This window comes from Symphalangus syndactylus, chromosome 6, assembly GCF_028878055.3.
Source record: "Symphalangus syndactylus isolate Jambi chromosome 6, NHGRI_mSymSyn1-v2.1_pri, whole genome shotgun sequence".
Classification (NCBI taxonomy): Eukaryota; Metazoa; Chordata; class Mammalia; order Primates; family Hylobatidae; genus Symphalangus; species Symphalangus syndactylus.
Genome location: NC_072428.2, coordinates 137,125,997 through 137,141,834, shown reverse-complemented (window position 1 = coordinate 137,141,834; position 15,838 = coordinate 137,125,997). Strand labels below are relative to the sequence as shown.

The 15,838-nt window shown below is 36.8% G+C and overlaps 1 protein-coding gene across 2 annotated transcripts in view; it reads right to left on the bottom strand.

Moving 5' to 3' along the window:
• Positions 1 to 15,838, bottom strand: part of CNTNAP2 (contactin associated protein 2) — a 2,323,962-nt gene that overhangs the window by 1,112,205 nt on the left and 1,195,919 nt on the right. The window lies entirely within an intron of this gene.

Below are 15,838 nucleotides of genomic sequence, written 5' to 3'. Positions count from 1 at the left end.
GCTGGGACTTCAGGTGCGCGTACCCATGCCCAGCTAATTTTTGTATTTTTTGCAAAGATGGGGTTTCACCACATTGCTCAGGCTGGTCGTGAACTCCTGGGCTCAAGTGATCCTCCTACCTCAGCTTCCCAAAGTGGGATTATAGGTGCGAGCCACGACTCCTAGCGAACTTTACATTTTTATATGGAAATATATTCAAGTAGTTTTCACTTACTATTTTTTAGTACTATGAAAGTGCTTGCCATGTTGGTTTTATACCTACAAATGGCTACTGTAGAAAATTTTAAGAAAAAAAGGAGAACATTAAAATTATTCATTCTTTGAATCAGAGATAGATATTGCTAAAATTCTGTTTTACTTTCTTTTACAGTGCGGAATGGGTGGGTACAAAACTAGGTAAGTAGAAAGAGAGAAACCATAGAAAGCAGAAAGTTAAGAGAAGGGAAAACCAGGAAAAGAGAAGCAAAGGATAAAAAATATATAGATATATACACATATATATATACACACACACATATACACATATATACATATATACACATACATACATATATACACATACATATACATACATATATACACATACATATATATATATCTCCTTTTTTCTTTGAAGTTTAAGGGACAGTGAGGTAGGCAGACATTAAAAGAAACTCCCTAATTAATATATATTTATAATCTATTATATATACTCAAAACTAAAGAACCTGACCTCAGCCAGGGGCTGAGGCAAAGGGAAGGCTTCCCTGAAGAAGTGTTGATTAAAGTGAGATTTGAGAAAGAAGTAGTCATCTTAGGCTGAAGAACATTCCAGACAAAGAAAATGGAACGTGTAGGGTCCCTGTGACAAAGACAGCATAACACTCTATTAGCTCAAGGAAGGCCAATGTGATGCTGGTGCCCAGAAGCAGAAGGCTGGGTGAGGATGAATGATGTGTGTAACACAGAAAGGAACCAGATGATGCAAGATCAGGTTATAAATTTGCATTGCTAAACAAATAAATAAGTATTGCAATCACAAGAGAAATAGGAAGTCATTGAGTGTGGAAAGGGTAGGGGAAATTGACAAGACAAAGTCAGTGGAAGATAGATTGGAGGAGAACTAACTAGAATGGACTGAAATCGTCAGTGGATAAAACAGGGAACTGTTAAGCAGTCCTGCAGAGAGAATATGGTAGTCTGGTTTATCACAGTGGCAGTGAAACAGCTGAGAGGCAGATGGATTATAAAATCATTTATGAGTTGAATAGTTATAGATAATAAATAAATACTTAAATAGGATTGGGTGAAGGATTGGATTTGTTGCATTAAGATAAAACTAAGACTAAAGTCATTCTTTATCCTGGATGGAGGGCAATGGCACATTAACTGATATGGAAAATATTAGGTCTAGGAGAATGCAATTATAAATTTGTATTGCATTAAAATATTTTATCCCCATTGCAATAAGACTATGTCATTAACCTTTTTGTATACCATTTAATATTATTCAAAATCATGACTTTGGGTGGCTGCATAATACTCCATTTTATAGACTTGCCACAGTATCTTTTATCATTTCTACTGTTGCTCATTTAGGCATTTTCTAGTTATTGATGACTATGTTATTGCAATAAACATTCTTGTATATAACTCTTCTGTAATCATACAATGGGATTGGTAACCATTATTTATATTCTTTCAAAAGTATATGAGTCAAAATTCATGTAACTAAATTTTAATGTATGTACTTAAATCTTAATAAATTGATTTTAATAAGTGATTGAGGGCTAGCCTTATTGTATAATCTCTACGTAAATAAAATCTTAACACTCCTTTTAATAAACATGCATTATAAACTTTTTTATACTACTTAATCACTTAGCTATAATTTTGTTTTAATTTTTTTAAATGTGGATTTCTAACTTGTCCCTTGATGATGCTAACCTCACATCATTATCCAGTGTCCTATTTTTCTAATACTTTCTTTGCCTCTCTTCTAATCCTCATCTCCATTTCATGAAATCTAAGGTTTTTATTATCAGAATGCAACAAATGTCCCTTTTTTTCCTACATTTTTATCCCCAAATCTTTGCCTGCATGAGTGTTTCTCAAAGTATGGAGAGAAAATGACAAGCATTGATATCACCCAGGAAATAATTTAGTAATTTCTCAAAACAATAAACATAGACTTATCATATAACACAGCAATTCCACTCCTAGGTATATACCCAAGAGAAAGAAAAACATATGTGCAATCGAAAAGAGGTAAATTAATGTTCATATCAGCATTATTTATAATAGCCAAAAGGTGGAAAAACCCAAAACTCCATCACTTGCCAATGAATAAATGTCTCATATATATATATATATACACACACACACACACATATATATACACATATATATGTATATACATATATGTAAAAATATTTGGCAATAAATAGGGATAAAGTACTGATACATGAATTGAATAAACTACAGTTGAATAAAGACTGAAAACATGCTAAACGAAAGAAGCCAGTCATAAAAGATAATTTTTTATGTGATTCAATGTATATAAAATGTCCAGAATAAGCCCGGGCGTGGTGGCTCACGCCTGAAATCCCAGCACTTTGGGAAGCCAAGGCGGGTGGACAGCGAGGTCAGGAGATCGAGACTACTATGGCTCACACAGTGAAACCCTGTCTCTACTAAAAATACAAAAAAACTAGCCGGGCGTGGTGGCGGGCGCCTGTAGTCCCAGCTACTCGGAGAGGCTGAGGCAGGAGAATGGCGTGAACCCGGGAGTCGGAGCTTGCAGTGAGCCGAGATCGCGCCACTGCACTCCAGCCTGGGGAACAGAGCAAGACTCTGTCTCAAAAAAAAAAAAAAAGTCCAGAATAAACAAATCCATAGAGACAGGAAGTAGTAGATTCGTGGTTGCCTACGATTTGGGGTTTTGTGGAAGAATTCAGAGTGACTTCTAATAGTTTTGGGGTTCTATTTGGGGTCATGAAAATGGCCGAAAATGAGATTGTGGTGATAGTTACAAGACTCTGTGAATATACGGAGTATCACCAAATTATTCACTTTAAATGGTGAATTTTATAGCATATGATTTCTTGGCCAATAAAATGATAAGAAAAAAAAAGAAAATCTGTTTAAAATGCATATTTCTGGGCCCAACCTCAGACCTACTGAATCAGAATTTTATTAAGAAGGCAGGCCGGGCGCGGTGGCTCACGCTTGTAATCCCAGCACTTTGGGAGGCCGAGGTGGGCGGATCACGAGGTCACGAGATCGAGACCACGGTGAAACTCCGTCTCTAATAAAAATACAAAAAAATTAGCCAGGCCTGGTGGCGGGCGCCTGTAGTCCCAGCTACTCGGAGAGGCTGAGGCAGGAGAATGGCGTGAACCCGGGAGGCGGAGCTTGCAGTGAGCCGAGATTGCGCCACTGCACTCCAGCCTGGGCGACAGAGCAAGACTCCGTCTCAAAAAAAAAAAAAAAAAAAAAAAAGGCAGCCGAAGTCTTTTTTTATTTTTTGTAAAGTACCCTAGAAGATTCTTAAGGACATTAAAGTGTGAAAGCTGGTATAAAACATGCATTATCTTAGCAAACACACAAAATCTCTACTCGTTGGTCTTCAAATCAACTTTTGCACCAGGCTAGCAAATATTAGAACTACTTCTATTTCTTCTAAGCTTTTATACAGTGATTATTACCCGTCTGCTTCATTCAGCCTGATAGCTTGCATTTCCACCCTAAAGCCCAACTGAATTTTTTTCCTTCTTTTGATCTTTCAACATTTTTTTCTACATATAACATTGACTATATATTTACTAGGGGCAATTCCCCCTTTACATGTATTTTCTGCCCTTCAAATATTCTTTTCTTTGAAATATTAAACCTAAAATCATGTATACATATTGAATCCTTGAGTCCATCTCTTTGTTCAATAGCCCATAGATAATGGGAAAAGTTCTGAAGGTATTAAAGGATTTTGTTTTATTGCTGATTTTTTGAGGCATGTAGCTTCTCCTGGAAGTAATGCCATATAGTCCAGTGCTGGCAGAGAACATCTTTATTCAAATTTTATATTTGCACACTGATCTAATAAGGGTCTCTAAAAACAGAGAAGGTCTCTTTTCCCAATTGTGAGATAGTGAACTTACTGGTTATTATAGATTAAGTTCTATAGAGGAATGATGCCATAGTAATTTTGGCACTAATTGCATTTAACGTCAGTGAATGTGATAGAAAGATCTAGATGTCAGAGAGGCTTGGGGATTTTTTTGATTGGAAAAGTATTAAAAGACAATGCAATTTTAAGTCTAACTTACGAAGTAGTCTGAATTATATGTTACTAGGAAAGTCTTTGGCCTAAATTTCCGGACCCTCAATCCCACACATTATACCTAAAAAGACTTCAAATTTCCCCATTAGATATTCAACCATTTTTAGGATCTTGAAGGCCAAAAAGTCTTACAAAATTTCTTATTACTATAAAATTCCCATGAGGAGTAGAAAATATTTTTAATTACTTGAGAAATACCTGGTTGCTGGGATGGACAAAGGGAACCCAAAGTAGAAAGAGAAATTAAAAATAAAAGGAGGGGTGAGTTCAGCAAAAGCTCTATTTAATTACTACATGAGTAAACCAAACTAGAAAAACTAGCTTATTTTAAAATCTGATCTTTTTAAAAACTCAACAATGGAAAACAAGCCACAGAACCAGAAAGAACTTAACATTTTAGTAAAAAGAGAGGCATGTAAATAATAATAAATTTAATAATTAAATTTACATACAAATAATTGATTGCCTAAAGGAGAAATAAAATAGGCAACCAGACAAAATAAGCAGTAACAGACCATCACAGTTATAGGCACAGGATCCCATTCTGTTTGTTTCTGCACATATAATAATATTACTCGAATTTTCAGCAATTCAAAGAAGTAAGTATGCTAAATTCATCTCCTCTACCTACTTGTTCAGTCATAGAGTATTAGATATGCAAATAAAAATACCAACTTTGTTGGGGAAAAAAAACACAAACTTCTTTCTGGTTTGTCAAGAAGTGCTTTAAAATAACTTCCTGTAACTACCTTTATGTATTGCATTTTTGTGTCATTACCAAATGACTTGTGGGCACTAAGGAAGGGCCCTGGTGACATTTCCCTTCCTGCCTGAGGTCAGAGTTGGCCGCTCTAAATAGGGTCCACAGATGCTTACCAGCTGAGGCCACGCTGCCTGGACTGCCCTCAGTCTGAACACAGCAGGAGTACGACAGCCAGGCCATTTCTTTCTGACACAGGATTCTAACAGACAATTTTTGCTAGAGACTGGCCAATACTACCTCAGCTGTGCAACCATCTGGGGCTCTACCCACTCATTCATCCTTCCCTTTCACCATTCTTGAATGTCAGAGTTCCTCTTTAACCTCTTTTTCCTTTAGAAGTACTTGCCCAATAAATCTTTCGATTGTCTGATTCTGTCTTAACTTCTGCTTCTTAGAGTACCTGAACTAACCCATGATGAAGATTCTTTTCTTTACCAAATTTTAATCAGGCTCTGAACTTTCTCCTAGGCCCATCTGTTTACTCTCTTGTAAAATCCAGTTTTAGCAAAAGAACCGTGCGAAGTCAGTTTAGCCAGAACCCCCCGCCCTTGATAGCTGATCGTTCTCAGTATCTCATCATCCTTGATACCTGACCATGTTCCTCCTGTACCACCCCACAGAGGATGTCTGATCACCCTAGCCTGTTTTTGGCAAGAATTCTGGTTAGGTGGATTTGGTTAGAAACCCCTGTACCCCTGGATTGTTTCTTTATAGTAATTTTCTATCCAATGACCCAACCCTGCTTTTTGGCTATAAATTCCCTCTTGTCGTTCCTACACTTGGAGTTGAGCCCAATCTCTCTCCCTCGCTGCAAAATTCTATTGCAGTGGTCCCTGTATCTATTGCAATGGTTCTGAACAAAGCCTTCCTTACCTTGCTTTTAACATGTCTCTTTGAATTTTTTTTAACACCGATTATTCATGAAACATGAAGGATACATTTAAAGATTTTTTGTTAAAGCACTGTAAAATCAACTTCACAGGATAAACTGTAGACTTATTTATGCTTCCCAAGTAATCACTTGACACCTATCACATATTTGCACCAGATATACAAGGCATTATAGTTTTAAAAATTTGGCCAGTAGTTTCTCTACTTAAGAACATTTTAGATATAGAAGATATTTACTAAAAAATTCACACACAAGATAATATTTAATTTACATATCTTTAGTGTTATCTGTATTATTTTCACAGTCAGATCATGATGGTCTTTTAGGCTAATCATTTAAAAGAGCAAAATCAGTATCAAGAGAAAAGAAAGCAGAGCATGTCAATGGTAAATGGCCACAGGGTTAAGCCAATTCTTGAAAGTCAAAGACTTTTTGTAATTTTATGATATTTTTCTTTGAAAACTTCTTGTAATCATTTCTTAAATCTGAATATTTCCAATGCAAGCCAGTTGTAAGAGCCAGAAAAAGGCAAAGGCATGTAGAATATCACAATAATTGTAATGATAATTAGTTTAAAACATAGCTCTAATCAAATTTTACTTGTGGGAGCTATAAAAAAAGTCTTGGGAACCTTGGGCTACATAATAAATACTTTCCAATCTCCAAGCGGAAAAACAGTTTCTGATGAGGTTAATATGTTCAATTTCAATATGTAATTCCTTTTTTTTGTGCTCTTTTCTTTTATGCATATAATTGGTAAACAAATAAAAAAAGCTTGAAATTTCCTTAGGAATTAGATTGAAAATTTTTTCTAGTTGATATTCTTGTAATATAAAGTGATGGCTTAAAAATATTTTTTTAATTAAAAACTACTACTTAAATGGTACTATGCTTATTATACCTGGGTGATGAAATAATCTGTACATCAAACCCGAATAAGACATAATCTACCTATGTAAAAAAACCCTATACATGTACCCCTGAACCAAAAATAAAAGTTAAAAAAGTATCTTTTAAAATGAGGAACATTGTGTAAAATAGCAAATATTGATTTGAATATTTTCAAGGACAAGTAGTTGTTTTTGCACAATCAAGTACTGCTTAAAAAGTTGATTGATACAGAGTTTCTAGGTTACTCACTACAATTAGGGGAGGACAAACTCACCTAGGAAAAAAATGGAAAAAAATAATCACATAATAATAATGGACCAGAATGAAAATATTAAAATATTAAGAAAAATATAAAACAAAACATTAACTAAAAGGTTTGGAAGCAGTAAATAAAAATAATTTCCAATTATATAATATTAGCCAAGCCAAATTAAATTAACCATTAACAATTTACAGAAATCGCTAAGGTTCTAAGTTGTGATTTTCTCATCTCACTCTAAAATTTAATAAATTGTTAGTCATTTGATTAGAAATATTGGCTTTTGCCATTAATACTAAATTAGCATTTCAAAGAGAGGCGTATTACACAAAAGTGAGATAGGGTAACCAGTCTTTAGTATTAATGAAGGATATTCAGCACTACGTAAATGTGGATGAGAGCTAATTTTCAGTTTATATTTTAAAGGGTGATAAATAGTTTACTTTCTACCCCCCTCCAACCCCAGCAGTATTGTTGGACCACTGATGCAACAAAGGCCAAAAGGAAAAGATTACAATTAGGTGGCATTTTCAAGCTGGAAGTATATGCATGAGGAGGCTATTTGTGAATCAATATTTTTAAAGGCTATTTTTATTATAACAGCTTCTTAGCTTTAAGTCAGGGTTCTCTACTTGCATATTTCTAAATGGCAAGGTCCCTAAATTAGAGACTGACTTGAATTTTAATTTACCATAGCAGGTTTTACATCAGTAGATTCTTGACCCTAGATGCAGCAGAAAGAGCATTGAGCCAAGACTTGATCTGAGGAATTTAGGAATTGACTGAGAACCCATCAAAAGAATAGAAGAGACAGGATGCTGGGAATTTTGCTCGGAGGGAGCTGTCCATGGTGCTGTTAATTTTGGCGGAACTATGACCACATAGACAACAAATCGCTTAGTTTTAGGATGTATAGGTCAAAAGTCATTTTCAGGGAAACACAGTGAAGTGGACCTCGAAGTGTGGAAGGGGAAGGAGAACGTGTGAAACAGTGGAAAGGGGAGGCATGAGCCTTTTCGTCAGGAAGACTGGTGTCATCCTTGACCCTTTGGCTTTCACATCCCATATCCCACCTGTCTGCAAGTCCTGCTGACTCGACCTCCAAATGTGTATGCAGAATTGATCATTACCCACTGGCTCCACTGCTACAATCTAGTCGATTTTCTTTCATATGGATTATTGCAGTAGTTTCCACTGTTCTCCCTCATCGAACTACAGCCTTTTACCAAAACAGCAGCCTGAGAGACTATTTTAAAATCAACTAGATTCACTCGGTCCAACCTTCTCAGTCATTGTTAAAGACTCTTTACAATCCAACCTCACTTTCTCTCAGCCACACTGACTCCCTTTCCTAATCGCTCCCTGCACACACCAGCTGGATATCGGGTTACACTTGCTTTTCCCTCTACCAAGAACGTTCCTCTCTCCCATCTTCTCATGGTGTGTGGGTTCTCACTCCTTTGAGATATTTGCTCAAATGCTATCTTCTTTTTTTATTTTTTTATTATTATTATACTTTAAGTATCAAATGCTATCTTCTTAATCAAGGGTTTCGCTGGCCATTTAAAGATAATCCTCAATCCCCTCCCAAGAACTTCCTGTCCCCTTCCTGATTAATTTTTCCCCAAATACACTCATTTAACCAATGTTATTCGTTTACTGTCTCGCCTAGAATGTAATCTTCCAAGAGCAAGCATTTTTTTTCCCCTGATTTGTTCACTATCTCAGCATGAACAATAATGCCAGGTTTTCAGAAAATATTTATTAATCCAAACTCTACTACTTGTTAGTTGCCCATAATCCCTTTGGATATAGATGAATGAATGTAGGTCTTAGTTCTATAACAGACAGTATGAATGAAAACATCAAAGCACATTCAAAAAGATTTGCAAAAGCAGGCCTAGAAAAAAGATAAAAAGATTTACTATTTTAGCCAGTGTAGAGAAAAAATCAAACATTAATCTAATTACAGTTCGAGTTTAAGGACTTATATTTTGAAGGAAATAACCGTATTTAATTGATGGCATTGCCTTTTTTGGCAGGGGGTAGGTAGGGTACGGAGTTTTGCTCTGTCACCCAGGCTGGAGTGCAGTGGTGTGATCCTGGCTCACTGCAACCTCTGCCTCCTAGGTTCAAGCAATTCTCACGCTTCAGTCTCCCAAGTAGCTGGGACTACAGGCACGTGCCACCATGCCTGGCTAATTTTTGTGTTTTTTTAGTAGAGATGGGGTTTCATCATGTTGGCCAGGCTGGGGCCTGACCTCAGGTGATCTGCCCAACTTGGCCTCCCAAAGTGCTGCGATTACAGGCTTGAGCCACCATGCCTGGCCTGAAGGCATTTCTTATGAGAAGATTTTAGATATAAGACAGCCAACTTGCCCAGCATTTATATGTTAAATGTGAGGACATTTCTTACTGCTGATAAGGGATTTAACGTATATTGATGGGGTGCCAATGGTGTTCTCTTGAACTTTTCATGTTGTTTTAGCATAAACAACTCTCTGGGAACACTTTGTAATATTTCTATGGTTTTAAGCTCATGCTTCACTGTTTAGTAGATGCCCATTGTACAAAATTCCAAGACAAGTACAGTATGACAAAAAGATGACTTAATTTATTCTTAAATACACGTTATTTTGGAAAGGGCACTACATTCTAAGGAAAAATGAGAGCAAATTTAAGATTTTTTTTCTTCTTTTAATTGCACTCTGTGTGTGTGTGGTTGTTTTATTTCCAGTATTATTACTATCTACAAGTAAAGTCTTTAATGATTTCATTTATTTGGTAGTGGTAGGTTCCCATGGTGCTGCATATCAAGGTCAAGTTACAAATTACTTTGTTCCTGAAAATTTTCAGGTCAACCAAAGCAGTGAAGCCAGATTCTTTCCCCTTGTCCCTAAGTACAATCCTGCTCTGAGGATTGCTGACCCCAAGTCTTAGCTGGCTGTTCTCTCTACATTACATGTGTAAGGACCCAAATGTAACGATACAACATTTGGTTAGTTCCACGTAGAATGTACTTTCATACCAATGATACATTTTCTTATAATTTACATTTTTTTTGTTTTATACAAAGCTTTCTAATATTTATCAGAGATAAGTTCTCACTCTTATGCATATGGACGTGAAATTCCCTTAGAAATTTTTAAAATTGATTCCTTGTAATTCTATACCTGGTCCTACTCAGAGGTTACAAAATCACATTCAGAAATTTGACCATCAAATTCTTATTGACCAGTAAATTTGTATCCACTATGCACAATACTTTAATTTTTGTTGTTGTTCTGTTTGTTTGAATGCCTCTACCTTTTAGTTATTCACATTTCCCAAACTATATGTTTGACTTTTAACTTCAAAGAGCCATCTTTGAGAATGGATAATATAAAATCAGGAGTCTGAATCTCCTTTAGGAAGTATGCTAATTTTTAATTAGAGGTGGTTGCAAAATAAGTCATTTATACCTTACTATGGGCTAAGTTGTATCCTACAAAGAGATACACTGAAGTCCCAACCGTGAAACCTATGAATGTGGCCTATATTTGGAAATAGGGTTCTTGCAGATACAGTCAGGTTAAGATGAGGTGATAATGATTAGATAAATCCCTAATCCCATGAATGGTGTCCTTATCAGAAGAAGGAAATTCGGATGCAGAAACACAAAGGGGAGAAGACCATCTGAAGATGGAGGCAGAGACTGGAGTGAGGTATCTATAAGCTAGGGAATAACGAGGATTACTGGTAACACCAGAAGCCAGAGGAGTGGAAGGGTCCTCCCCTGGGGCCCTCAGAGACCTCAAGATTCTGCTGAATCTCCATTTTAGACTTTCAGCCTCCAGAACGTTGAGAGAATAGACCTATGTTGTTTTAAGCCACTGTGTTTATAGTACTTTGATACGGCATCCCTAGAAAATACATACCTCCAAAAAGTTTGTTTAGGATTCAATTTTCACACTCCTGAAATGACACATTGTCTAACTTATATCACTTGATAAAACTTGTCTCATTCCATTTTTGGGGGAGGAGAACAATGAAAAAGAGCCAGAAAACAAACTTCTAAACAATAGATTTCCTGCTGGTACAAAAGCAAGGCAGCTGATACTTCACAGTGCTGACAAGTGGATCCTGAATGGAATGCTGCAAGTTCCGTATTCTGTGACAGATGAGCCAAACCAAGGATTTCTGGGAAACTATCTGGGAGGCTTTTCATGGAGTGTATTCCATCACGAAGAAATTTTCAGGCAGCCAAATGCTTGAAGGAGTGTTGGTATTTTCCTATAATAGCTAAGGAGCCTGAAAACCACATCCCCTAATTATTGTAAAACATAAATACTTGATAAAAATGTATATTTACATACCTATCTAGTTAGCTTGTTTTGCCATTACTTTCAATGGCAAAAAAGCCAATTGCTTTTGCACAACCTAATATTTAAAATCCATGGTCTATTTCAATGAGCATTGAGAGGCCATTGATGTAGACTATATGTTTGTGTCCTTCGAAATTCCCGTACTGAAACCCTGAGCCCCCGTGGGGTGATACTAGGAAGTGGGGCCTTTGGGGGTTAATTAGGTCATGAGGTTGGAGCCCATATGATGGGATTGGTGTGCTCATAAGAAGAGACTAAAGAGTGTGTGCTCTCTGTCTTTCTCTGTCTCTATTTTTCTCCAATGAGAACATACAGTAAGAAAATAGTTGTCTGCAGCTTCTCATTATGTGCCCTCAGCAGACATGGAATCTGCCTGCACCTTGATACTTGGTCTTGGACTTCCCAACCACAAGAATTATGAAAAATATATTTCTGTTGTTTAGACCACTCATCCTATAGTATTCTGTTATAGTAGCCAAAACTGACCAAGACAGTTATATACTGGTGAGCTGGAAAGAGATGTGCCCTCTTATTAAACTTCATTAACACAAATCCTATCCAACTCAGGCCAGCTCCACTGCCCTCTTTTTCTCTTGCCTTCACCACTTGCTTTGGTACCTTCCTAAGACCTGCCTCCTTCCCCAATAAGTTCTTTAGAACTCCCCTTCCAATAAGACTGACTCTAGAAGCTTCTTATCTCTCCTCTTCAGCCCACAGCTCCTTTCTCTTTTAATGATAACAAAAGATAATAAAAATACCCAAAACAAAGACAATTTAGAAATTTAAAAATCGTACTGCTGTCTCATAGCCATGGGTTCAGGCCTGTATCAGAAAGCTTATCACCACGTAAACAGTCAATAGGTAAATTTTATCATTGTGCTTAACATTCTTTTGATTATTAACACTAATGGAGTGTTATCTAAAGAAATTCTAGTTGGAGGAAAATAAAACATGTTAAAGCAGCTAAAACACACTTTGCTGAAGAAACATCCCAAATAACGGATCTCTTTGTCTGCTTATTCCCAAGGGAAAAAAAAAAAGTTAAAAGAATTCTTGGTGATTAAACATCATCTGATCATGGATGTTACAAAGGAGAACTAAGACTTTGCCGGCATTAGCAGGGAGCAAGCACAGAGAGATAAAATTGCACACTGGTGTGAAACGGCCTGGTCTGGGCTTCAAAGAAAGCTACACAACAGGGACTTAACTTCAAGAGAAACAAAATGTGGACATATTTAAGGGTTTGGAAACAAAACAGAGTGTATGATGGCAAGAAAACCTTTACTTGAGGCTTTCAGTGAGCAGGAAAAATTCTTCTCTTCAGTGAGTGTGGGGGAAGAAATACTTTGAGTGGTGCAGAAGTTGATGACAGCCCATTAAATAAATAATGGTCTGAAGTCTCCAGTGTTCCTTGTGAGGCTCTGTCTCTTAGAGAGTTAAAAGAAAGGCTCAAGATACATTGGAAAGTCAGTCAGCATTTAGGACTTCCTAGGGTCAGACCCCAGGTTTAAGTTTATGCCACACAGTGTCCAGAAAACAGATTCTGTTGCCATTTAATAGATGAAGAAAGTAAGATACAGTATTAAAGGATCCACTAATAAAGTGATAAAGCCAGATTCAAAATCAGGTATGCAGGATTCCAAAGCTCGTGTTTTAGAACAAAGTCAATTCTCCTTTCCACTATACTAGTATTTCTTAAAGATGTGTTTATTATGACATTTGAATGCTACTTTAACATTTTCAACACAGATGGTATAGAGTTGGGTGCATTTGTGTTTTAGTTAAAGTTGTGATCCAGAGGCAGTCCCTCTTCTGATCAGGAATCCACAAGTAAGAGGTGTCAAGAGTTTTAGTGCAGAAACCGTACACCCACCCCAGAGGGGGTGACTCTTAGATTTTTGCTATTTATTCCTCATATCAACGTAATTCATTGAATCAACAAGTCCTCTAATGAACTGAATGCCAAACTGGGTTTTCTTTGGTGAAATTAGTGGTCTGTTAGATAGCATAAATGTTAAAGAAATGTTAGAAAGGAGATATCAATAGTGAACTTAAAGGCACTAAGGGTATGTGGTTTGGCACAACACCTTTTAGAGACACACCCAGCCTTGTGTGAAGATGGTAAAAGATTCTGGTGAGGCCTGTAACCTGAGTTCTTAGAAATGCTTCTGGAGTTAGGATCACTTAGTGATGGTGTGCCAGCCATTTGCTGAGGAGGCTTTCTGTCACCTGGCACTAGCTCTGGGTGTAGCTGAATCCCACCATTCAGCGTTGCTGCTTCGGGAGAACATTTTATTCAAGGTGCAGCAAGTCAGAGAGTTGGGACCTCACTGAGCTTGCAGAAGAATGTTTATTAACAGTGTTGTGCTTTCTTGGTAATACTTGTTCATTTAATAAATATGTTTATGAGCATCGTAACTTGTCCTGTGACTTCCTTTCTTTTGCCCCCTGGGGGCAAAGCTATAGGAAAGTATAGCTAATTCTCATGCATCCCAAACTTTTCAGTGACTGACGATGTTTTACAAAAAGAATCTAAAAGGCGTGTGTGCAAATTGGCTAAGGTCAATCTATAATTCTGTTTCTCAGATTGTGTTTATCAGAATCACTTGAAGTTTTGAATTCTTGAATTTCTCATCCTCTTGAATTTCAAAGTTCCAGAGGTGGGGCCTGAGAGTCGGAATGGCAATGAGTTCTTCTCGTGATTCTTACACACTCAGGATTCAGCTAATGATGATATAACAAAACAAGCATCATGATCATTAGCTGACAGTATTTCCTGAAGGCAGACCACAGACCCAAGAGAAAATCAATATTCTCCTGACTGCTGGACTCAAAAACCAGCATCTGTAAACTGAAGTAAATAGCACACCATGAAGACCTCATATCCTATAAACTTTATGCCGTGAATCTGTGGTTACAGCTATGTGCTCGCCCCTCTAGATTGAAATCGATAAAAACTTAGGCATTCAGAGAGCTCATGTATGGCCAAAAATATTCCAGTCAAGGGATCAGTAGAGATTATCAGTAGCTTTCTCACTGACAACTGTGATCTATTTATGATCATAGCAATGAAAACTGTTGGCCATAAGCCAATCATGTTGAATATTTTTTTGGAGGGTAACCAGCTTGGCCACTGAGTTGTTTTTTCTCACATCAATACGTCCAGTTCACTCACTCTTAAGACGGCTTGTTTGACTTTCATCCACTCATCAAATATTTATTGAGAGTCTTTTAAAAACCATGTAGTCTTAACTTCCAAGAAATATTATGGAAGATTAAAGAAGCAGAGCCCTAGTTCATGATTTTTGTCTCTAAGTTGTCACTAATTAGATGGGGAGAAATGCCCTGATATAGGACTCAGAAAACTTAAATCAAGGTGCTAGCTGCAAACTCAGTGGCAAGTCAGTAAATCGCCTAGGGCCTCCTCTGTTTCCTCTCTAGACAATTCATAATAAAGTGATGTCTTGCCTATTTTGTAGAATTTACTAATTCTTTCATAAATATTTATTGTTCATCTACAACATTCCAGGATTTTTTCTAGGACCTTGAGGAATATAGCAGGGTATGAGATAAACAAGGTGGCTGCTCTCATGTCACATTACTCTAAGAACTAGAACACACACATACACACACAGAGAGAGAGAGAGAGAGAGAGAGAGTGAGAGAGAGAGAGAGAGTAAGCTATATAACTATATATTTAAATAAACAAAGTAGACATGTAAATACAAATAGAAACATTTTCAGAGGCAAACATGTAACATACAGATTTTAAAGCTTAAATAAAAGCCTTTTCTAAGCATGTGATTTATCTTTTACATCTCGCATTGCATGATTTAGGACAGGAAAGACAATAATCTAATAAAAGATGTATTGATCTAAACAATGTACCTAGCACTTTAATAAAATATGTCCTCATAATGTATTAGTTATGAAAAAAATCATTTTCTGACAGGACACATCTTTTCAATTAGAAAATATGACAGGTCTTTGCTACAACGCTTTTTCACACATAGAATTTATCATTAAGATAATCTTCTTCTTACTAATCTTTTCATTACTTAAGAACCAAGATGTTTGTGACAACACGTCTTCTTCTGTAAGGTAGACCGTGGTAGGCACCTTTAAAATGGCACCCAGGAATCGAATCAATGGCTCTCTGTAATCATGCTGTTGTGAAATCCCCTTCCTTTGACTGTGGGCGGGATTTAGTGACTCACTTCTCACAAGTTGAAAATAACAGTAGTGATGGGATATCACTGCTAAATTGGATTTTTTTAAAAAAAATACTCTTGGCTTTTATCTGGAGAACTTCCTGACTTACTGGCTTTCCCCTCCCCTCCTCTCTTTCTTT